Raw genomic sequence first — 26195 nt, forward strand, 5'->3', positions numbered from 1 at the left:
TCAGTGATTTAGTCTTTAGTCTGGTCACTCACTTCTATCATTTTTTTAATTCAACTGTAATTGGCTGAGCTGTTCCATGTCACTGCAGTTAGCTAGCAAACAGCAACTGTGACCTTCAAACTGTTTGCTACCTTTTCCCCTGTAGACAGTGAGAGCCTGGGATAAGATATCCAGTCTCAATTAAGTCATGTCTCCTACAGTTCCTAGCACAATGCCTGTCACACAGTAGGATCCTAATAAGTGTTAGGTGAACAAAATTAGTGTTGGCTGATGTCAGAGAGGAGCCTGTCTGCCTGCACTTTCAGAAACTCAGAATCGAACTCTGTTCAGTGTTGGGTTATGTTGATATTCATTATTCTTTGCTGTCCTTGAGGAAACCAGATGGCAGTGTCTGGGGCAGGGGATGGGGGACGTTTAAGGAGGAGAACTGTGTGTGTTTCTTCACCACCTCCCCTGAGCGGTCCTTCTAGCAATATCTTCTCATGTTTGGCTTTCCCTCGTCACAGAGGAAGGTACAGGGAAGTGGATAGAGCTTTGAATTAAGGGTAGAAAGACTTATGTTTGAATCTCAGCCTCACTACTGCCAAGCTGTGTAACCTTGGATAGGTCACTTCACTTCTCTTCCTTCAGAAACTGGGATTAGAATGAATGCTTCTTTTATAGGAATATCAAAATAAAACACGATACAAACTCAGTTGCAGTTTTTAAGTGCAACGAGGTATTGCAATCTGATACTATGCCTAAGAACTTTTTGAGTCCAAAGCAGAACACGTTGAAATTTCAGTTTCCTTCTGCTGTGGCTAATTTATATACTTTACAAAACACCTGCTGGACATGCTGGAATGAAACAGACCTGAAGCTATTGTCTGCATCGTTCAAACAAAGTACACTTTTGTCTGAAATAACAAACTCAGAGAATTGAGTTCCAAGAGGTGGGTACAAATTGAAATGATTGGGATATATGCGTCAGATTTTCATTGTCCCTTTTGTATGTGGATAGACTGAAGGAAGGCTCAGGCAATCTCACTCTGAATCTTTTTACATTTCTGTTTGCAACTTAGAATAATAATACCACTTACTGACAATCCTCAAGCGGCACACAAACAATCCTATATCACTGCCATCACAAAACCTACAAGTACCAAAAAGAACAAAACCTAAAAGCAATCAATATGAGCAGCTAACATTCCATTTCTGGGAAAAGCGCACATTAAAAGCCTCTTGTTTACCTTATAAGGCCCTTCGTTTCAGAGAATTAAATGAGAAAATTCTTCTGGATTCAAGCATTAGCAAAATGGAATGGTTGTGTAATTGTTTCCAATCATCATCTGACTCTCTCCTGCCCTCACCTTCCCCACATTAGCTCCAAAGGAGAGGAGGCTGGGGCTCTTCTCATTTACAGCACCACACATCTAAAACATCATGTTGTTTATTACAAAGGGAAAACCGAGGAGTGTAGCGTATTTCAAAACAAGCTGAAGGACTGGAAGCAAACTTCAAAGAGGAAGGGGAAAAAAAAAAAAAACCAAAAAAAAAAGAAAAACACTGCCATTTTCCTCCCTATAAATAAAAATGGAAATAGGAAGAATTTATCCTCTGGCCCAGTTTTCTTTTCTAACAGCACTCAGCTAAGAAGGTGGAGAGCAGAGACAGCCCTGAGGGGCAGGGGCTCTTGCAGGCTTCATTTTTCCACTTATGCAAAAAAGCCACCATGAGCCCTCTCCTGGAAGGCCCAGAGTTTTAAAAACTGAATCACACACTTAGTCCCAATATTTAAAGAGGAGCAAAGAGATTCTGCTGGGACTGTAAAGCAATAGGAGAGGAACTGGGGTAAGTGTGAGATAAAGGAAGTAAAGAGAATAAACATCAGTCAACGACATGCAATGAGCTCTCTGTACAAAGGCAGGACAGTATATGGACCTTACCTTGGGGCAGTCCAAGTGTAATAAACAAAAGAACCAGCCAATTGACAGGAACAGTATAAAAAACACATACCATGGGACATAATGCATTTCCAATTACGTTCAGTCTCCACCAATGAACCTCAACCTGTACTTATATGAAATTGATATTACTATTTTATTTGGGGCATCACTTGTTTGTGTCTTTATTATTAGTTATACGTATTTCTTTATATGCTATCTTAGTCCAAAAAAGAATAAAAAAGGAAAGAAAATGACATGCCAGTGTAAAAATTAACATGGGCTCCAAATGCCCTTGTCAAGACAATAACAAAAATTATCCACATTCTAGAGTTTGTTGATCATTAAGGTAAAAGAAAACCCATTCCAGAAACACAGCTTTTTTTCTGGCACTAAATTCTTAAAGACATTTTTTCAGATTGAGCTATGTCAATGGTCTACATTAAGTTTGGTAGTGATTAGCTGTTCTTGACATGAAATTGTGGAATTTTAGCCTAAAAAGAATCAGAGAGAAGCTAATGGTTTCAAACCATTTGACTCTGTTATGGGCTCATGTGAAGCATGAAAAAAATTAAGGAAGGAGGTTTTATGACTGTGTGCTTGTCCTTACATGGCACTTTCATTCATCAATCCATGGGAACAAATACATATAGAGTGCCTACTAGATGTCAAGCATCATATATGACACCGGGGTGTACAGGACCAGACTTTGGGTGATGGAGAAAGCAGTTACCAGATTCAAGGCATATATGAGAAAGAGTCAGTGACTTTAGTGATTGATTGAAAGAGAAAAATGAGGAACAATTAGATTTGAGGGCTAGATCTGAATGTCTGCCAGAAAGATCATGGAAGAGGAGAAGGTTTTCATGAAAAGAATGAATACAGTTTTGGAAATGATGGGTTTAAGTACCTTTGAGTACTGGTATGACATCCAAATGGAGACATCACAGGGACAGGTGGCTAAGTACATGTGAAAATCATCGAGTACAAATGGGTAAGCATTAATGCAACTACACGAAACACACATTGAACATGGATGCCTCTCAGAACAAATAATTTACAACGGGAACTTGCAGGGCAATTAGCAGAGAGTGGCTCTTTAAGTTTATCTGGTGGTGATCATGAAGATCATAACAAAATGAAAAGGAGAAGGAGAAAAAGGAAGACAAGGAGGTAATAGAGGAAGAAAAGAAAGAGGAAGAGAGGAGAGAGAAGGTGGAGGAAGATAGGAAAGACAAGGAAGAGGAGGAAGAGACGGCACAGTAGAGACGGGAAGGCACCAACAACCGAGGCACGAACGAGGGCTGCTGGGGTGTGCGAACACGGGGACGAGGGAGCTGAAAGGGGCTCAGGAGCATGAGGGATTTTCACTGGAAATTTTTAGACCATCACTGGGACAAGGTTTAGACAGAGGCCAAAGGTGGTTAAGCAGCCTGACTGCCACCTGTCTGAGGCATCTGACCAATGTTTGTCCACACTGTCACTTCAAGTAGTGCCTGTTGAGTGGGTGCTGGAAAGCAGGATCTTCTGGGAATACCAGCCAGTGACTGTTTCTAGAGCACCGATGATGTCCCTGACTGTCCAAGGTCTTTTCCCTCTAGGACTCTCCACTAGTGCTGCCTACAGCCCGCTAGCCCAAGACAAGGCAAAACGATAAACCGGACTACGGAGAAGAGGACTGCCCACCATTGAGGAGGCTCCATTCTCGTTCCTCTGATGCTCTTAATAAGTCATAGTCCCCATGATAAGTGCTGTATAGTTAACAGTTGAGTAGAGTGGAGTAGAAGTCAAGACCATGAATCTCAGTTACTGTCTGTGTGATTGTGGTCAAATCACTAAATCTCTCTACGTCTTTGTTTATCTGTAAAGTGGTCATAATAGCAGCACCTCCCTAAGCAAGGTTGTGAGAATGAAATAAGGTAATAAACACACAGCAGTTAGGGCACTGCACCTGGCCCATGGTAAGCCCTATAAAAGTGTAAGTTATTATTACTTAATTTTTAAAATATCCATATGTAACTTTCTGGGTAATAAAATTATGCTATATCTTGTCCTCATAAGAGGAAGCTAAAAAACTAAACAAATAAATTTTAAAAAAAGAAAGATGACAATCACAATCATTAGTTGAACTTTTAAGAGGAGAGAACAGAACTGAAGCTACTAGAGGTGGGAAAGGGGGAGGGAGGGTTAACAAGAAATGGGTAAAGGACCACAAAAAATGATTACATTGTATAATGTTGAATATACTGATTATCCTGATTTGAGCATCACATTGCACACAGGTATTGATATTCAACACTGTACCCCACAGATATGTACAATCGATTATGTTTCAGCTTAAAAAATGCTATATCTTGATATGGGTGATAGTTACGTGGATGTGTACATATGTAAAAATTCACCATGCACTTAAGATCTGTGCATTTTACTACACATAAATTATACTAAAATTGTATATGTGTGTATATATATATATATATATATGTACACACACTGTAAGGTAGGTATTATTATTTTCCTTATTCAACAGGTGCAAACAGTGAGACTTGAGGAAGTCAGGTAGATTGCCCAAGGTGTTGCCCCAGGATTCACACTCAAGCATTTCGACTCCAGAGCCTGTGTTCTTAAAGACTGGGCTGGATAGGTTCCCCTGCCAGCTGGGCCTTGGTCCTTGATAGGGAGCAGGATGACAAAGAGTTACCCAAAGGTACTGCCCCAAGCTCTACTTGGAGAATCTACTGCCATCAAGAGACAGTGTCTCTTCCCTCACCTCTCCCATTCTTCCTCCCACCTTCCATCCTCTTCTCATCTCAGCTCAGTTCCATTTTCTCATTGACTATTAAAACCAAGATCTCTGCCACACGACAATGTGGCTGGTGATAAAGGACACACATTCCAGCAGGGAAACACCCAGCAGAGGACTGACAGTAACTAAGGACTGAAGGGAACACACCCCAAGCTCCCAAGACTCCTCAGGGGCCAAAAATGCCCCGCTACCAACTAAAGTGTGCCCACTTTAAATACACATGAAGCTCTTGCCAAGACAAAGAGCACCAACCAAAGAAAAGTGAATGGTCGTAATTTACAAGATACTGTGGAAATTAATTTTGTATGCCTCCTCCATTAGCCGTGTGTCTGAATTAACTTTAATATGCAAGTTATCGTGTTAATCTTTGATACTAAAAATGAATGGATCATCATTAACCTTCCCAGCCCTGAGTTAAGCAATGCAGTCTTTTTATTAGCGGTAATAGAAGTAGCATTATTTCTTGGCATCTCAGTACTCTACCTATCTGTATGCAGTTCCACAAGTCATTTTGTAAAATCTCTGCTGATTCAGAAGCCCATTTTTCAAACATTTGACTCTAACTGCCCATAAGTCACCAGAAGTTGACTCCACCTTCCTTTTTTTATTTTTTCCCCAGTTTCCTCTAAATGAGAATAAATTTTCCACAGAAGGAGCATTTCACAGAAAGTACATAATGGTCAGTGGAAGAAGGGACACAGGAAGAGGGGACAAGATGGACTTCTGTGTGACTTTTATGAAAGGCAAGCTCACCTGAGGCAAGCAGTGGCTGGTCTTCAGAGCTCCAGGATCCCTGGATTACTTAGTTTTAGCTAATAAGGAACTTCTGCTTCAGGGAGCAGGAAAACAGATTAAGCAATATTGGAAAATGACTGCTAAAGATAGAGGGAAAATCACCCAAATAGTGCAACCTAGCACATCTTCCTTTCCATGAATTCACTTGATATAGGTAAATCATAAGTAAAAAGACATATGTGGAAAGTTCTACACCCCATTTTGATGAATAACGTTAATACCCCTGTTCTATTTATTCTATACATACTAATCTTTAAAATATGATAAAAGTGGGAAAATGTTTGATAAATTGCCTTTTGCTATCTTTTTCTTCCATTCACACCTTCTAATGGAATAGTCAGATAATCCACAGCAAAAGAACTTCTTAGAAGGGTTTAAAAGATAAGAATAGGAGTACAGTCTAATATATAATCTTAAAATAGAGCATCAGTTCCTGAAAAATAATACTAGCTTTGTTTCTCAATAAATGCAACAGCATAAGTTTGTAATTTAAAATATAAGCAAAAATACCAACATGTTGAAACTGGATTGGATGCCAATCCTACTTTTTGGCTTGTAGGAAAGCTACCAATAATGAGATTATCAGTATATGAACTCCTCTTTGGTATATGTGTAGTTTTTATGTTCTCCTTCTAGATCTAATAATTGTTTTTTTGGCTGCTACATAAAAAATGACATGACATAAATAAGAAGGAAACTGGAATTCAGCCTTATCTATCCTCAAAGGGCTTAGGGCATTCAAAGGGCATAATCAAATAAAGTATTTTCCAGGCTTTAGTTAATCCTTATTTTTGCCAATGGAAGACCCACCATGTACTCTTTATAATTTACAACCTGCACTATTTTTTACTTATTACTTTTATAAAATAGATTTATTTTAATCTGCTTACATTTATCTTAAAAGAAAACTTTGCTACCTCCAATGGAAAACCAGTATCACTTGCCATAAATGGAACAGTAACAATTAGTACAATGAAAACAAAACACTTTTATTAAGTTCTAAGAGGAGCTAAAGCCTTAGGTCTACTCCCTTTATGTTATCAAAGGAGTTTAGAAGAGGAAGATTTAGGGCAAAATAGCAAAGGTATACAATCCTTGACATAATCAGGAAGATTGAAAGGAAGTTGAAATAGAACAAATGATCTCTGCTTCTGCGATGCAGTACTTTATCTGTGCACCCCTGAAATTATCCTTCATGCCTAGGAAAATCATTTTGCATACTGTGGTATAGATCCACACTTTTAGAAACGTAAGTAAAAAGAAATCAAAATTGGGATTACTGGCTTCTAATCCCAGCTCTACCACTAACTCACGGTGTGACCTTGGGCAAGTCACAACCCCTCTTTGGACCAGTTTTCTTGGCTGTAAAATGAGGAGGTTGGATTAGGCAATCTCTGCAAGGAGTCACTCAACTCTACCTATCTGTGTTTTGTGAAGTCTTTAAACATGTTAAAAATATCTCCTCACCTAAAATGTGTGGTAAATTGCATTTGTCCTGTTATCTGAAAATCTTATCAGTAATAAATAGAAAAGCTTTGAAAAGATCAGCTATTTGGGGGAAAAAGAGCCTTTTGAAGATATCGTGCTGAAAAAAGTCAATGAAATTGACTGCAATCCATGCACAACAGAAGCTGACTTCCAAGGATATATGCCGGTGCCTCCCTGGACTTTGGAAGCCAGTGGACAAGGCGCTGCTTTCAATTGACCTTACAAACGACCACCTCATTGCCTGCCTGGGTCAGATAGTTTATGCCAGTTGAGTAAAAAAGGGTGCTGATTTCAAACTATCAGTTTTATCTCCCCTTTCCTAAGAGAGAAATAGATTGTGAGTGAAGGAAAAAAAAAAATAGAAAAATAGACCAGTAGTTAAAAATTAGCTAAGTATTTGCAAACTTGCTAATTTGCAAGATCTGGCACAGTTAAACAAGCTTCACCATGTGCAAAATAATGACAACAACCTACTTTATAAGGTTCATAAGAAATTATAAAAATTAACTATTATCATAATTATTGTGGTATATGTCCTCTTTCTCACAGTTTTTTTCCATGTCCTAGTGTTCTGAAAAAGTCAATTTAAGCAACATTTTATTTTTAATGCTCTACATTGGCTCCATCTTGGAACTGATAATATTATAAAATGAACATTATAACTATAAGTGAATAATTAAAATAAAAATAATAATTATACTAATTTTAAATTATCATTTATGGAGCATTTATTACCATATAGGGACTTTGCTTAGCATTAGTATTTCATTTAATATTCACATTAACCTAATTATTATCCCCATTTCACAGGTAAAGTAACCAAGAACCAAAGAAGTGGCATGACTTTTCCAAAGTCACTGATGAATACAACTCAGAGATTATGAAACAAAGTAAATAAACCCTGAAGTGCTTCTCCAGAACTCAAGTCTTTGGTAAGGAGATCATTCAGGAAACTATCTTTAATACATTTGGTGCCAAAGTCAAGCTTTAATAAAGGCTGCGTATTCACAATTTCTGAAGTTCTTTGATGTTCCTTTTATGTTTGTTTGCAATAATTTTTACATGTTTTAAACAACAAGAATGACTTTAAAATTATCTCTCTCCTCTGAAGTCTCATGGCAGTTTGCTTATATATCTACTATAAAATATTCATTCTGCATTATAATAAAGAGTGCCTTGTCTTACAAATAAAGCCAAGCTCCTTGAGGACATCACTATAGTTTTGTCATCTTCGTATTTTCTAAATGCCTACAAAATATACCAGAGGATCAACAAACATATTGCATCAGAAAACCTGTTCTAATCATTGCCTTTCTTTGTTAAAAAGGTGACTCCATCTATCCTGCTCAGAATTTGAGATGTCAGAGAAGCAGTTAAAGATATGTCTTAGGATAAAAGCAAAGACTTAGACCAAGGATTAAATTTAGGGATTATGAGCATCTTCATGGCATTGAACCACCAGAGTAGCTGAAATCCCCTAGGCAAAAACCGGCAGAGCAAAACTGAAACACAGCTGAGAACCAGAGCCCAGAACAGTTGTTGAATGAACTGAATTTCTCTACGCAGTATTTCCCCTTTCTCTGTGCGGCTCATTTCTGACCCACAGGCATAGAAATAAGGACCTAGAAATTTGCAACCACAAAGCAAGGTGTTCTGAGGATGGCCCCATTTCCTGAGATCAACCAAGAGGGGGGAAAAAAAAGACTATGGAGGGCTGCCCAGCGTTCTCCCCTAGGTTGGTAAGAGAAGGAGGAAGGAGTTGGATTTAGGTTGGGGAACAAAGAGTTGCAAGGAGCCTGGCTACAAGGAACAAGAGCAAGAAACAGCTATCTCTCCTGCTCACCCCCTACACCCCAGGGCAGTCCCTAGATGTGTGGGGGCAAGACCTCCTGATCAACTAGATGAGGAAGCAACACATCTGCTCAGGGACTCATTTTTTCCTTTTCCTGCTGAACCATTGTACAAGTCATTCTGCTGTTTACAGTCAGGTCTTACCCACTATCTGAGGAGTAATTGGGACCTGCTTGATTTCTCAGTATGGGTCTCCAGCAGACAGTAGAGTGCTGTGGTGAACTTCCTGTTACCTGGATTGTAATTGATTCTCAAACCTGCCACTGAAACCAGAGACGGAGCTCAGAATCTGCATAAGCCAAGAAACAAAACAAAGCATCCCACTGCAGACATAGGTTCTGGCAAATCTGGGACATGGCCAGGGGCAAGCCTGATGAAAAGCAATCTTTGGAGTCCCATGCAAACACTTGCATGGAGAGAAATGTCCACTTGCAAGTGGGGCAATGGTGTGCTGACTGCTGACCTTCTCCAGGGGAGTTGAAAGACAGTGGGGTCCCAGATCCCATGCCAGGAAACACAGACATAGCCTCCCAATGACTCACCATAGATTCACACACTACGGACTGTGTGGACAATACACTTCCCCAGATACATCTGAACACAATGAATCCTTTAGTGTCTTTTGTGTCAGGTTGACACCTGTGCCCTCAAAACCCCAGGATGGCAAAATACTTTTCAAGCAGTTTGAATAGTGCTTGAAGTTGCTGCCTCTTTTTCTATGCTGTCCTGGCAACACAGACTCGCTGACTACCAGAGATGGACAGGATCTTAGACATCCAACTCTCTGATCATACACATGAGAAATGGAGCCCAGAGAGGTTAAGTGGTTTGTCCAAGGTCACACAGCTTGTTAATAGCTTTCCTGGACTAGAGTTTAAATGCTCCAACTCTTAATGCAATTTTCTTCAAGAGATGATGTTACCTTCCTTCAATTAAGGCGCTTGATCCTTTGTCCTGGAAACACTTCTTGAGCACCTACACTTTACCTGAAATCAAGAAGCTGGTGCTGTGCAAGTACAAGGAAAATCTCAGAGAAGCAGAAGGAGAGTCCCCTCAGATGCAGAATATGTGGATTCTCATTGCATTTGTTTGGCTTATGATAAACCAAATATGAACAGGGAGGAACTCCCTACCTGAACAGAAGCTGTCAGCATAAGAGGCCCAGAGGTACTATATTGGGTACCAAATTCTTTTAATTCTCCATAGGAAGAAAACTTGACAACTTTCCAATCTGTTTGGGGGAGCCCACAAAGATTTCACTAGGAGAAGTTATGCTAGAATGACCCCACACACATTAAACACACACACTTTTATTGGGGAACAAGACTTAAAATTTCAAAAATCTATCAGACTCTAATCAAATCAGAGCTGGCTTTGTCCCTCTTGGGTAAAGAGAACCCTCTCCAGCAAACTGCGCTCAAGCTGGGAGGGAAAGAGCCAAGTGTTTCTTAGCACAATAATGGCAGGCCAATAGATCCAAAAGGATCACGGCCAAAGCCACATTAGTATGGGAAACATGCTTCCTCCAAATGAGATTAGACTGTACTGTGTCTGAGAAACAATAATGCTCACCTTGGCAATGTGTGCCTTACTTCTTAGATGACCCAGAAAGAAAATTGGTTGGAGCTCTCTCAGAGAGGGAAAATGAAATGGGATGAATTCCTACAGCCCACACTCTCTATGGGGCCTACAGGGAATCACCACACATACGCCACACCCTGGAGCCTAAGAGGACTGGGCAGAAGAGAGCCTCTCTGAGAACTAGCTGATGCCTGAAGCCGATGTGAGTTGTTCAGGCTTGAGAAGAGGACAAGGGGCAAGGTGGAAATTTTCAAGAGATGGGTTAAAGGCAGGAGATTTAAAGAAGGGGCTGCGTGGGGATAATGGGGGGGGGCGGTGACAAGCAGAACCCACCTGAACCTAAACCACCACCTATTCATCTTGCAAGTTCCTCCAGAAGGTGCCCTAGGAAATGACATCACTCCTGCTGAGGCAGGACAGAATAGGACACACCCCAGGGAGGCTGCTCATAAATATTTAGATGGGATAGACACTAGCCACCTCCTTGCTTTGCAGTTAATGAACCCAGAATGAGCTGACAAAAGCTTAACCACCCTACCCATCAGCATGCTGCACCTGGAACTTTGCAGTTTCCAAAAACCACCACACCTGCTCACTAGAAGGAACAGAAGTACAGACGCCACTATATGACCTTCCGCCTGTGATGCTAAACCAGGAAGGACAAAGTTAAGGGAAAAATGACCCCACTGTGCATAGCCAAAAACTTTAGAAACTCAGGGATGCATGACAGCAAGTTGATGAAACCTTGCATCAGCCTATTAGGCCTTCATTACTCTAGATCCTCCCTCATGGCCAAATATTCCTCCTCTTAGGATAGAGAAAAAACCCCATCCCCCAAACAGAATATAAACCCTCCCCCTAAGAATCCAGGGGGTTCCTCACTGGTGGAGGATGCCTGCACACTCTTCTGTGTGGACTTCTGCTTCACAATAACATCCTATTATTTGAATATTCCCTCTGCCTGTCCCTCTTCCTTTTCTTTCACTGTGTGGGTGCTCACCATGATGTGGACTCCACTCACTCCCATGAAAGATTTTCCTTCACAGTTTGACCAAGAATCTGAAACTGTCATTTGGTAACACTGCCACCACCACCAATGGCCCACACTGGCTCATTGAGAGACAGTGATATCTGACAGCCAACAATGGCAGAGATGTCCGCCAACCACTGGCACCAACATGGGCACAGGCAGTGACAGTGAAGTCCTCCATCACCTCCCTAAGGCACTGAGGTACACCCTTTGAACCAGGAAGAGAGAGGGCCACACTTCCAATGACAAAAGTTGGTGTGTGGGCAGAAAAAGTTGGACCAGAGCTGCTAGTCCTAACTCTTCTACTAACTAGCCTTGACAGATCCACTTAATCTTTCAGGGCCTTTTTTGCCTCCTCTGTAAAATGGACTGAGGTGGGGAGGGTGGTGCACCAGATAAATGTGTGTGTGTATGTGTGTGTTTTCACTGCATTTGTTTTTAATTTTTTTAATAGACTTTTTTTTAAAGAGCAGTTTTAGGTTCACAGCAAAATTGCACAGAAAGTACAGCGCTCCCATATACCTCCTGTCCCCACCCACACACAGTGTACCCCTCTATCAACATCCCTCATCAGAGCCACATCAATTTTTCACTTTATGCTATGTGAAATAAGCCAGGCATGGAAAGACAAGTACCACATACTTCTCTAAGCTTAGAACTTTATGCTTAAAATTTTCTTGGATGGGTAGATGGGATAGATAGATAGCCCATGCGTCTCTAGTAGAAGCAGGGGAAGTGGGCCTGCTTTGTTATGCACACAAGGGTGAAGCCTCTTCAAAGCTTCTCTGAACTGCTGAGTTTGAGTATCTCTGGGCAGCTGGTTGCTAATATTCCTTCCAGCTCAGACATTTGATATCCCCAGTGTGCTGAATTCTTTAGTATATACACACATATACAATCCTTAATGCAACTTGAAATAACTCTACTAGACAAGTAGGGCAGAGCAAGTGTTAATCCGTATCATTCTGCAGAAAGAGAAAGTTCAACAGAGCTGAGGTATCAGGAGCTGAAAGACGTTTCCTTCTTGACTTTGTGCCTACAATTTTGGGGGATTAAGTAAAAAAGAGAAGAGTGCATATGAGCACATTGCTTCCTTGCCATCCCAGTCCTTCAAAAGCCTTGAATACAGTCTAACAAATATTTATGAGTACAGTTATATTACTATTCACTACACAGAATGCTGGGGACACAGAAACAATTAAGTAACAGTATGGATGTTAAGAGCATGCGGTTAAATCCCAGCTTCCTGTCTTAAGTCTCAACTTCAGCACCTGCAAAAAGCAGATAATGACAGCCCCTGAAAGACAGTTTTAATATGAGGATTCATGAAAATAATGATATGTAGTTCTGATGAAATACAGTGCACCTCCGGCGTGTTAGTAAGCGCTCAGTAAATGTTAATTAAGAAGACTGGTCCCCACCATTGAGGAGGACTTGTTGCAATGGAAGTGCTGAGTGCTGCCACACGGGGTAACTCCAACCCTGAACCCTCTGTTTGTAGGTAGCTTAGTTCCACAAACCTCAGGGCGAAAGGGACCTGATATATTCCCTCTTCAAGCTTCTCACTTGAGAGGTGGGGAAAACGACAATGAGGGATGAGTTCACTCTCAGCTGGAATATATAGAAAACTGCAAAGCTGAGAATCTGGGTCTCCTGACTTCCAGTTCTGTGTTCTACTATATTATCAGATGATGACAAATAACAGTAATACTAGTAACAGTTACTGATAATGACACCCTGTATAATGAGCCCTTACTGAGTACCAGACCTCTCTATGCCTCTCACTGGCATCACCTCATTTAATGCTCACAATAAACTGATGAGGTCAGCACTCTAGATTTTTTCCATTTAGCAGATGAAGAATCGAACACTTCTAGAGGTGAAGTGTCCTGGTTAAGGTAACAAAATCAGGACATGATCCAGGCCCTTGTTCCGAACAACTGTCCCATGTTGTGCCCAGATCGGAAATGGGAAGTCTCTCCTCAAATAATTTTACCCTCTTTAGCTAAAGCCATAATTACAGTCTCATTTGCCTTTAGGTAATTGGCCTCCCTCTTTGCTCTGGTGTCTGGTTCCACTTGGGCAATTTCTCTAGCCTGGATGATGTCACACTCAGCAAAATTCACTTTGGCTGTCTGGGGCTAATGAGGGCTCTCAGTGTGGATTCATTTAAGTGCCAGGTATTGCAGAAAACGTCCACACACAGACACACCCCTTACCATCAAGGATGATGGTGTAGTTGTGAAAACATGTCCCTCCCAAATTGGATCATGTCACTCCAGCTCCTTACTCGAGGACAACACAATCTGCTTTACACTGAATCTATTGCCTAGGAAAGGAAAAAAAATCCTATGTGTAAGAGTGTGTGTGTGTGTGTGTGTGTGTGCATGTGTGTGTGTGTGTCCGTGAAGAGGAGGGAGAAAGGCTAACGAAAACCCTGGATGAGCACTGGGAAAACAGGATGAGATTCATGCCCAACAGTAAAAAAATAATGAGCAAAGAGGACAACGATTTGTCTATTAAAGCTATGAATTCTAGTCAGTTTTTCTAGCATGCAATGAAATGAACATAGTAAGAAAATATTGACATATTGTTGTACCACCTGTACAACAGAATCCTATGAAGTCCTTAAGAATAGAATGGGAAAATGTTCCCAGTAATTCTCAGTGAAAAAAGTAGATTACAAAGCTGGTAAAACAATATCCCAAATATATAAAATATACGCTACAAAAGAAAGGAAGAATAAACAATGGCTACCTCTAAATCATGAGATCACAGGCACATCTACATATTTCCAAATGTTCTACAATAAACTCACAATATTTTGATAATGTGAATTTCTACAAACAGTAAACATCATTTTCCCCAACTCTGAGCCAGCATCCCCAGGAGCATGCCTGGTAGAGTTTATGGTGTTGTCTGAGGTCCCCAAGAAGAAGGGAGTGTGATCAGGCAAGGATAGATCCTGAGTTTTCTTGAGCTCTGAGAGGCAGGGGTCTGCAGCTGTGACACTCCAAGGTCCCACAGACTGCTGTCCAGAGAGGGCTTATCTCATGCTCACTGTCCTTTACTGTTCAGCTGACATCCTGCCTCCTTCATAAACCTGTCCCGAACACTCTAAAAGCACTGTTATCACTGAATTCTGGTAATAGCCATTCTTGCAGGGTTATTTACAAATATAATAATTTTAAAAATTTACTATAAAATAAATTTATGATAAATTTATTAAAGCCCTGTAAACTCTCTAAATTATAAATTTACACCCAGAGGCTGCTGTCTTTGGTCCATATGTAGGTTTCATTCAGCCTGCATGTCATTTAAAAATAAATTGGTAGGTTTTACATAAAAACCTACTTGGGGGAACTTCTTTTTTAAAAAATGGGAAGATCAGGCAGCAGTGAGTCCACATTTCACAAGTCAACACTCAGTCAGTACTAACTCACTGCCATCCTATTTACCCAGGGCACGAACTCCAAACTCTTTCCCAGTTTTCACCACTCACTGCCGTCTCTCCTGCTTGAGCTGAGTGGCCATTGATCACTTCTACTCTTGTTTCCTTAGCAGTAGAGAACTATCTCTCTGTACACTTGTCTTTATCCAAGGTAGGGAAATGGAAGAATGACGAAATGGTTCTGTGTTTTAGGAAAAAATGAAAGAAATCACATTTCTTTGTGAAGTGAAGAAAGTTCCTACATGTTCAATAGGCAATTAGAAAATCTGTGCTGTGGGGCCGGCCCGGTGTTGCACTGCTACAGTGCGCAACTCCCGACGAGGGTTCGGATCCCGCATACAGACCGGTTCCCGCTCACTGGCTGAGCGAGGTGCAGGCGCAACACCAAGGGTTGCGATCCTGTTGCCGGTCCCGGTCCGGTACGGGCGCGACACTGAGGGTTGCAATATTTTGCCAGACACGAAAAAAGACAAAAAGGAAAAAAAAAAAAAAAAAAAAAATCTGTGCTGTGAAAATACAACTGAAAATAACATTAGGAATATCTATTTCATAAGATAAGGTTGTCCTATCACATCTCATAATAACTATGACCCTGTCCCTTCCCTCATTTGTATTATCTGCCTGGCCCATGTGGGCTCAAGTCTGAAGAGACCTTGGGGTAAATCCTTTCTCCCCCAACTGCAAGCTCCCTGGGGGTGGAAATCCTTCTGTTCTAGATGCCTTATAGCATGATTCAAAGAGCACACTGGGGGATCAGACAGACCTCAGGTGGAATGCTGGTCCCACCATGTGACTTGGCATGTAACCGTTGGCAAGTTTCTAAACCTCTCTAACCTACAGTTTCCTCGCCTTTTACGTTAAGGGTAGCAATACCTACACTTTACAAGAATGTCATGATAATTAAATGAGATAATGTGCAAAAAGCTTCACACAGGGCCTGGCACAAACTAATGATTAAATAAATGTTGGCCGTAAAATTATTTATTACTGTATTTCTTTTGTATTCTCCAAAGCATGGTGCTGCTACATTTTTAGTTTTTCAATAAATGCTACTTGAACTAAAATAAATCTGCAACTGTTTTTTAATTCAACTGTATTGTGATCTTAAGGAAATTTCCTTCTAGGCAGATGTTGGTGTGGTGGGAGAGGGGGCAGGAACATCAAAATCAAACTTAAATAGATCGATACAAAAGTCTCAGGACACTCTAAAAACCTGCCTCGCTGTAACTCAAACAATCCATGACTGTAATTCCACAGTGAAAACAAACAAAAAATATTTGGAGTAAACATATAACCTTATAAAGATCTGCATAAACTCTCTCATTATGTGTGTTTCCACTGGCACAAAGAATTATTCCAAAGTTGAAAACGAATCCCACAGACTGTGAATTGAAAGGTATGAACAGCATTTTCAGTTCTCTAGTTTTAATTAGGTAAACTATTACATATGTGTGTGTGTGTGTATATATATATACGTATATTTTCAGAAGAGTTCATTTGCATTGCCATTAAAAAGTAATCTGGGATTATTTTTCCCCCAATCAAATTGTACTTCATAATGTCCTTAAAAGCTGCTATTCTAACTATTTTTGGAAGTTCAAGAAAGATTTTTTTCTTTGATTTTATGCCCAATTTTTTTTTTTTACTTCAGCAAAAAAAAAAAAGACACTTTAATAAATCTCTGTTGGATTTGTTCTGCAGCTTATTAAATCACTGTCTTCTCTGATTCTGGATCTGAAGGTATCTTTCTGAGAATGAAGTCTGCGATCGGTCACATCGAAAATGGAAGCAAAGATGTGAGGGACAGCCCCTTCTCAGATCTCCAGAGCACAGAAAGGGCATTTTGGAGCTGGATGTGGCTTTGTAATACTGCAGTTGAGACGGCCAAAATGGCCTTCCTATTTGAAGATCTTTGATGCCTCTGAAAGCTCTGATGAGAAAAAACTTGAGTCCTTAAAACTCAATGGCACTTTTTTGAAGAAATGAAATTGGCTCCAGCACATAAATCTTTTGGACTTTTCCAGGGTTCTGAGCCTGGCATTACTAATGACTAGCTGTATGACCTTGAGAGCGTTCTGTGATTTTCTTTCATTCTTTTAACCTTCTGTAACATGGTCTCATTCCTTGCCCCTAGCTCAGGCAGGACATTTAGAAGTGTTGGGAGCAATATATGGGGAGGGGAGGGCTTTTTAGGCTCTAAATGGTACTACATGAAAAAGATTCAGAAATATTACTGCAGTTCAGAGGGCAATAAATCATAGATTTTCATTGTTGGTGGAGTTCTGGAAGATCCTGTTCTAGCTCATTATTTATAGTTTTACTTCAGAGGTTAAGTGACTTGCCCAAGATCACACAACTAGGCACTAAATGAGATAATGTACAAAAGTTGTTGGCGCAGTACCTAGTGCATCATAAGCACTCATTAAACATCCGCTGCTGTTGCTACTACTGGTGTGATTGTTGTTACTGTGATTCAGGTCTCCTTACTCCTGGTTCAGTGCTCTTTTTAGCAGATACATAAAGAAATAACAAGAAGGTTGCCCTATGAGCACAAGCAATTTCTTACCATGAGAAAAAGTATTTCTTTCATAACTGAGAAAGTGCAAGACTAGAGAAGGTACGGGCTATGTCTTGGCACATGTTGCCAGGATGCTAACATCACACTGGAGCCTAATATGGGGCTTGACTTGGGGAGAAGAGGCTATCCTTTTTCCTGATCTTCTGACCCTTCAGCCCTCAACACAAAGGACCTGCACATTGTGGACCAGGGATTGAATGCAGGCTACAGCAACTCTGCCCTCAGCCTCTGGGGAAGATCTATGTCCTGGAAAATCAAAATGACACCAGCATGGAGAAAGGAGAAACTGTCCAGCAGATGAAGCTGGGGAAAATGTATTAACAAATGAAAAAAAAAAAAAAAAAAAGGCAAAAAATCAGATTCCTATCTCACACCATATGCAGAATGTAAAACTTTGTAGATGGATTAAGGATTTATGTACGAAAAATGAAATTAAAAAACTCTTAGTAAAAATATAAGTGAATATCTTTTCAACTTGGGGATGGAGAAAGATTTCTTAAACAAAACACAAAAAGATTGATAGATTTATTTGTATTAAAAGTAAGAATTTCTATTTGTAAAAATGTATCTTAAATAAAATAGACAATTATAAATGGGGAGAAGAAATTCATTATACATAAAATCAGCAAAGGATAACTATGAAGAATATATTTAATATCCTACAAATCAATAAGAGAAATACAAACAACTCAATAGAAAAACAGGCAAAAGACATGAACAGACACACCACAGCAGTGAAACATAAGCAGCAAAGAAATCGAAGAGGTTTTCAGCATCACTGGTGATAGAGAAAATGCAAATCAAGATAGTGATGACATATTTTAAACCCATTTTATTGGCAAAAATTAAGAAGTGGGACAAAAATACCCAGTGTAGGAGAGAACATGGGTCCACAAGATCTCTCGTGCACTGCTGGTGGGAGTGTAAACCACTGCAGCCACCTTTGGAAAGCAGTTTAGATCCCCTCTGACCAGGCAAATCTACTAGTAAGTATACCCCAAAAGAGACTCTTGAACATGTCTTTTACAACAAAAGACATGTACAAGAATGTTCTCAGTAGCAGCGCTTACAATAGAAAAATTCTGAAACAGCCCAAGTGCCTGAAATTGAAAGCATGAATGAACAAACTGTGGTTTAATCACACAATGAAAATTTCTACAGTCAACAAAACAATGAACTTTAGCAATTTGTAATACGGATGAATCTTAGTTTAATATTGAATTAAAAAGTAAGTCTCCCCAAATTACCAACAGTTGGATACCTTTTTTACAAAGTTAAAATAACTAAAACTAGGAATACTATAACTACTAGGAATATATATATATATATAGTTGCAATAAAATTGCATGAAAAGGAAAGCAGTACAACAATTAATAAAAGATTCAAGAATGTGGTTACCAAGGTGGGGAAAGGCAGAACCACATGGTTATAGAAAAGTGATCGTTAACTTTCTGATTTCTGTTTTGTATGGTGAGTGCATGGATGCTTAATTTTTTACTAAAAATAATCAATTGAATATGTAAATAAATAAAAATAGGTCTTGGGCAGACCAGTGATGAGATGTATCATGAACCAAGGACCATGACTACTCCAGTTCTGTACAACTGAGATCCTTTCTTTTCTTTCTTTTTATAAGGGACACTGGCCATTGAATAGTGGTGTATTTTACTGCCAAGGTCCACAAACCATCCTCTGGGAGCTGGTATCAGTCAGTAAGACGATAAGCAGACTTGAACATAAAGAAGTAAAGCACATCCCTCACCCTTAAGACGTTCACTCCATCGGCACAGTGTTAAATGTCACGTGCAAGTTCACTCTACGCACTGTGGGAGCTGCCCCTCTCTGTCCCTCCTGCTTCCTTTCCTCCTCTCAGGCTCCCAGAGCTGTGCTTCTCAGTAGAGAGAAGGCAGGGGGCCACCTGCACCAGAATCCCCTTGAGGGCTGGTAACGTGCACATCCCTGTTTCCTCCCCAGATCTTCAGAGTCAGAATCTTTGGGGTAGGGTCCAGGATTCTGCAACTTTAACAAACTCCCCAGATGCATCTAAGCTGTGATCTCTGAACCTAAATGCCAGAGACAACAGGGAGGACATCCTGCAGGCATGATGACTGGTTTGGGTCTTCAAGGGATGAATAGGAGTTACCTGTTTACCTGTGTGCCTGGGGGTGTGGGAGAGGGACGGGGAGGTAGTAGAAGGTATTCTGGGCAGAATTACCTCTCTCAGAGGTTGAATGCCTTGTTTTGTTCCTGTTGTGAATCCAGGGTAATGTTTTGAACGTATTCAACTATCTACTGTCACATCTTCCCCATCACTCAGGTACCCCAGCAGCCTTTCTGTGTTTACAGCTCCAGGGAAGGGAGAGGAGGGAGGCCTCCTCCCAAAGGAAAAGACAGCATGGAGGGCAAGGGCTCCCTGCGCCCCACTGGTGTTGCCATCCTAAGCCTTAAGACATGTGCATTCCAACATCATCTCAAGGGCTAAAGTCCCAAAGGGAGTCATTTTAGATAAATCGAGGGAAAAGCTAAAAGCAGAGTCTTTCTTCTCTTTCCTATTTGAGACCCTGGGACATGGTCCTGGACACCATTTGGGAGAGACAGGGGGGACTGTTTTGAATCAGAAAGACTGGTTAAATCTAGAGCCATAAGATATCATTAACCGAAATTTTTAAGTTGCCACAGTACAAAGTGAAGTAGAAACTCAAAAAGTATATTTGATTAGATTAAAAACAAACAAAAATAAGAAACTTCATTTTCTTTGCACATGGAACGTGGTGCAGAAATCTGCAAACGTTCAACAGTTGTATCCTCTGTACCTCCCCAGGGCCTGACCTGCAGTAGGGACTGAGCCAAAATGCCTGAGACATCAGGAGGATTTCCTGCAGGTTTGACATCTGGTTTGGGTCTTAAGAGATGAATAGGAGTTACCTGTGTGCCTGGGGGTGAGGGAAGGGAATGGGGAGGCAGGAGAAGGTATTCTGGGGCGGTGTATGCAAAGAACAGGATTGTGCAAGGGAATGGTAGGTGCAGGAGAAATGAGGGGCCCTCAAGGAGGCTAGAGCAGGTCTTGAGAGGAGGAGGCTGTGTTCTCCTCACTGCCTTTTCCTTCAGCACAGCCTCAGCAGCCGAGCTGGGGGTCAACACTGCCAGTCTCCCGGCAGCCTGCTGACACCCCTGCTTGCTGTGATCTGAGAAGCTGCAGCCAACACAGGAAGTGCTGGCGCCAGCAAGAGTCCCATTCCCCTCCCAGGCGACGGTCCCTGCACACACCTGTCACAGAGTTAGTGCCTGGCATTTGAAACAGGAATGGAGAGGAGGAGGAAGGGAAGGAAGAAAGCAAAATCCCTCAAAGGGAAATGGTGAAGCACTTCTAACATGGAAAAGGAAGCATTTCCTACAAGAAAATAAACACCAATTTCTCTTTTGTATTCATTACAAGAATGGCATGGTATAGTGGAACGAAAATGGCTTTTGTTATTTAAATAACTTGTATTCAGGATCCAGCGCTAACACTTACTACCTGTGAGTGGCAGAGACAGCACTCATCAAATACTCTGTGTGCGTCCCTTCACATCCCAGATCCCCTGGCAGTTGGTTGGAAACAAGGGATGCATTCTGGACAATGGACTGTGGGTGGAATTGGCGGGGGTCACTTTCAGGCTGAAGTAGTTAAGAGCAGAACGGTTGTGTTTCCTTCCTCCCTCTCTTCCCTGCTGCAGAAAGGCCACATGTACCAGGTGGCATAACTTCAGGAGGGACAAAAGACATATGACCTCCACCAGACTTTGCATAAGAGAAAAATAAACCTTTACATTGTTAAACCATTGAGATTTGATTTGTCACCCCAGCATCACATAGCCAATACACTAATTAACTTGATACATTGTGAGATCTTTGGTCTCATTGGGATTACTTACTTTTCTAAGCCTCAATTTTCCCATCTATAAAATGGGGATAATAATACCTATGTCACTGGGTTGTTGTAAGAATTTAATATATGTTTATGTTCTATATAGTACCTGATACGTAGTTGACATTTAATAAATGTCTTTCCCTGTAAGATGCTGTTGATGTCATTATCATTCTTGCAGTTATTATTATTATACAATAGGTGCCTTTTAATAAGCAGCAACTGTATCTCAGGCACTCTGCCAGTTGTTTTATGTAAGTTATTGCATTTTTGTAGCTAAAGAAACTGAAGCTCAGGGAGGTTACTTGTTCAAAGGGACACAGCTGGTTAAATGATCAAGGCAGGATCAGAAATAAGGATGTCCTGAATCAAAAGTCCTTTATTCTAATGACGGCATTCCTAGTCACATTTTTCAGACATGGAACTGGAGGTCCAGAGATGTTACATAAGTTCACTAAGCAAAGTAATAACTACTGGAGTCAGAGGACTTTTCTCTATTCCCAGCCCAAGGCTGCTATGATATGATGATTGGAAAAGATAAGCCCCTTACAGCACTGGGTAGAATTATTTGTGGTTCTCTCCCCCAACAGTTGCCCAGCTCATCGTGAATTGCGAATTGAGGTCCCAGCAGCTCCAGATACTGTGGGTGACAGATAAGAGGGGGAAGAAAGCAGCTACGTCTTGATGAATGGGAAAACTGGATGTTTTATGCTCAGAGAACAGCTTCTCAAAAAAGTTTCCGATGAAAAAAACCACTAGCTTGAAAATCAGCATTGGAAGAGTTTACAAATCTCTGTCAGGTCTCCCTCTCTGTTTTGAAAGTTGAAGAGAAAAGCGAGCAATGTGGATCCTAAAGCAGTTTACACTGAACCAGATGGTGCATCTGATTAGCATCAGACGAAAAAGACTCTTTACTTAGAGATTAGGTTCTCATGGGGATGAATCTGTTCCAAAGGCACAGAAGGTCTGGTTTTCTCGTAGACTCCCTTTGGAGCTTTCTCGGGACATATCTATTCATCCTTTCTCCCATCCCCATCACCACGAGCAGGCAAGTCTGAGCTTGTGTTGGAGAAGACAGCAAATTGGTCTCTACAGATTTCTCAGTTCTCTTCTCTCTGGACCCTGAAGTCATTCACACAGAGCAAGCCATTCTGAGTGGGACCTTCATTGATGGTGATTCCTTACTCCCCCATACCCCAGGCTAATGAGCCACATCATGCCTTGGAGTCTGCACAGCAATCAGTGAGACCCATTCTGGGACTCTTCCCTTTTTACAGATGAGGACATTAAGACTGACAGCACTAAGTAACTCACTCAAGATCACAGGTCAAGTAAGAGGCTAATGGGGGCTAATTGCCTCCATAAAGGAAAACAAGAAAAAAAATTGTGTGTGTGTACGTGTATGTGTGTGTGTGCATTTAAATCATCAAAGAGTATGGCTTTCAAGTGTCCAAAACTATGTAACTATGTTAAGGCCTGTAGCAAGATAAACAATGAAGCGATAAACCACAAACATTTCATCCCGACCTATACTTCTTCTAGGCATACATAACATGAGCATTTGGAAAAGAGCGAAATAAAATAAAAATGGAAAGACGTATTCAAAGCCAGAAAGGGAAGCACATGTAGACAAAGGCCCTTTTATTCATTAAGTCCTGTGTTTCTCAACCCTCAGGAAAAACATGCAGCTTCCAAGGAAATAGGAAGCTTAGTTTAGGGTTATGTGCAACTATCAAACACAAGGGACTCCCTTCTTGTAAGGAATTTAAAGGCCACGTTAGAAGTTGGAATACTGCGGGGAGCAGCAGGAAAAACAAGCGCAACACCAATAATAACTTAGTATGGGACATTACGCTGAGCCCGACGCTGTGCTAAATACTTTAAATGCATCATCCCTCTCATTAACCAACACAGCCACCTTCTGAGACAGACACTAATATTACGATTCCCAATTTACAGATGAGTTTACTGAGGATCAGAGCAGTTAAGAAAATTGCCAATAGTCACATAGCTGATAAGGGACTGAACTAGGAATTAAACTGAGGTCTAGTATGATCCAAGAACCAGTGCCCTTAACCAGAAAACCCTTCTCCCACTTTTTCATAGGATCCTTCTGAAGACAGGCCAATAGGGTAGTCTGCCAAAAGCTCAGAAAATGCTTTAAAGCTTTCCGGCCCCTCTGCTTGATGTCAGTACAAATGTTCAAGACTGTGAGTACAAGCTAATGTCACCAACAATACTCCAGGCAATTTGCACATCTGGCAGTTAAATAAGTGTGAGCTCAAAGCAAATCATGTCCCTGAGGCACAGGACATTGCACAGAGAGAATAACACAGTGAATTTCATTACAGCTGAAACTTGGCCCGAGGAATCAAACTCACCTTATTTAAGGGTATAAAAAAGAGACACCCAAGAGCAATGGACACCCAGTGAGTGTATATGAATTCAGATTTTATTCATTTGGAACTTGAGGACTTAAGAAAGGGATGAGCTGAAGTTTCCCTTTGGGATTATTTTGGTTAAGAGGATTCACTTAGCAAATAAGGAGTAGGAGAGGAGTTACCATGAAGCCGAGTATTAGAGCACACTGCTTTCATGCATGAGCCAGGACTGGCTAGACTAATTATACGTTGCATCCTCTTTAAAATGGGTCCCCAAAGGGCACTTTGTCTGCCTATTGCTAGTCTCTGCATGTATTTAAAGGTAAGATTTTTGCATTTCCTTTGTAACTGTGTACAACACTAGGGCTGGCCTTCTGTCAGTTAATATTAATCGGAGAGTTTTTTCTGAATCTGAAATTCAGACACACAGCAGGATGGGAAAACAGCAGCTGTCTAGCCAGCCCTGTGATGATGCTAACACTCAGGGGCCACCTCCCAGTCTAGGAGATGTGCCTCCAGGAAAAGAATTATTCCCACTTCCAGGAAGCTAGAATTGACACCACATGCCCAGCCCAGGACTGTGCTAGTGCTCCATCTGCCCTTGTTGTTATGCCTGCCCCTGACAATGATGGCAGCTCGGAACAATGAAGGACAGCCATGTAGCCCTGCTCTCTGCTGCCTGTGTAGCACCAGATGTAGCTAGATCTGTCCTTGTCACATCCCTAGGACGGGACTCAATTTGTCTCTACAGTGACACCACCTGAAATCATGGGATGGGCTGCCAGGGCACGAAGAAGCAGGCATATTTCAAAGTTTTCAGACTGTGGGTAATTCATTTGGCTTTGGAAGTCAGAACTGTAAAAACACACACATTCCACTTTAAAAAGCCACAGTAATACAAGAAATGCAACAATATTTACCAGGATTAGTCTCCCATCACCTCATACAAACCAGCCTGCACAAACAAACCACGTATGCATTGGATTAATCTATTGCCACACATCTGTCTAAATGATCAGGAAACTACACACTTAATTGTTAAAATCACAAGAACTCTTTTCTTCCCCACATCCTCCTCTATGCTTAACTTCAGGGATAGGATTCAGACAGCAATTTTGGATGCACCATGTTAACCAGGCATTGGGAAAAAAACAACTTTACAGGGAAGTGGTTCCTGACTATTTCTATGATTACCAGGCAATTTGCATAAATATTCAGGCTTCCCTCCCTGAATAAATTCCAGCTGGGCGACAGCTGATCCTTTGAATTCTAAGACCTCTTGTTTCTTGCACGGTTTGTTTCTCATCTCATCACTGACACCGGTGTGGACAGAGGAATTTAAAATTGGAAAGGGCTTGTCTTAGGGTACAGAAAACAGTGCTAACCCCTAAAAGTCATTTCTTTACCCTTAAAGAAGGAGGGAAGAAATGCAGAATTTTGAATTGAGCAAAATACATGATTCATTTTGCATGACCCAGGAATGCAGCGGGTTGCTGGAGATGAGGTGGAGGATGAACACGGACCTCTAAATCCTGCCTGGTCATATCTGAAAGAGCTATGAACATCTAGTTCACTGACCTCAAGGGAACCCCAAGTTCCTCAGTAGGGAACCCCAAGTCTCTTAACAATGGGGTACTGTCAGAGGATGCAGCAGTGACCAGTTTAGGGTGAGCAGAAGTTCTGACCACAACTTCTGCCCAAATCCACTGTCATTCCCTGACCTCCAAAAAAACCATTAAGTGAAGAAAAGTGAAATACAGAACAGTTACACAATTTGCTACTATTTGAGTGATGATATTAAAAGACCAGGGGAGAATATATAGAATATATGTATTTGGTCGCACATCCATGGAGTGTCCCTGGAAACAGACACAGGAAACTGGAAACACTGGTTGCCTCTGGAGAAGGGATGGGATGGCCATGCATAGGGTCTGGAGGTCCCCTTTTCATCATGTGGTACCCTTTCATACTTTGCATTTTGATTCATGTAAATGCATTACCTATTCAAAAATAATTTACATTTTAAAATAAATAAATGCTAATTCCCACTCAATCAGAATCTGAGATTGGTTCCAGTAATCCACATTTTAATAAGCTGTCTAGTTTGTTCTTATTTGAAATGTTGAGAATTTCTCCCTTAAATGTCTTTTCTACTAAAAGGAACTTCACCCACTTCTCTTCAAGTTAAGGACAGCAATAATGAACCATACAGGGAAAAAACTTTACACCACAATGACCTAAAGCACATGACTCCAAACTCACCACCTCATTAAACTTTCTCCGGAGAAATAAACAATGCAACCTAAGCTTTCCTAAATCAATTTAGATTCTGATATCTAAGTTGTCAGCTACTTTCTACTTATGTGGACCAAGGGAGTTGTTAGAGAAGAGATATTTTAATAACC

The 26195-nt window shown here is 41.0% G+C and overlaps 1 protein-coding gene across 1 annotated transcript in view; it reads right to left on the minus strand.

Moving 5' to 3' along the window:
• Window positions 1-26195, minus strand: part of DOCK2 (dedicator of cytokinesis 2) — a gene marked incomplete at its 5' end in the record, with an annotated part of 156106 nt that overhangs the window by 45129 nt on the left and 84782 nt on the right. The window lies entirely within an intron of this gene.

This window comes from Galeopterus variegatus, unplaced genomic scaffold (genome assembly GCF_000696425.1).
Source record: "Galeopterus variegatus unplaced genomic scaffold, G_variegatus-3.0.2 Scaffold3800, whole genome shotgun sequence".
NCBI lineage: Eukaryota > Metazoa > Chordata > Mammalia > Dermoptera > Cynocephalidae > Galeopterus > Galeopterus variegatus.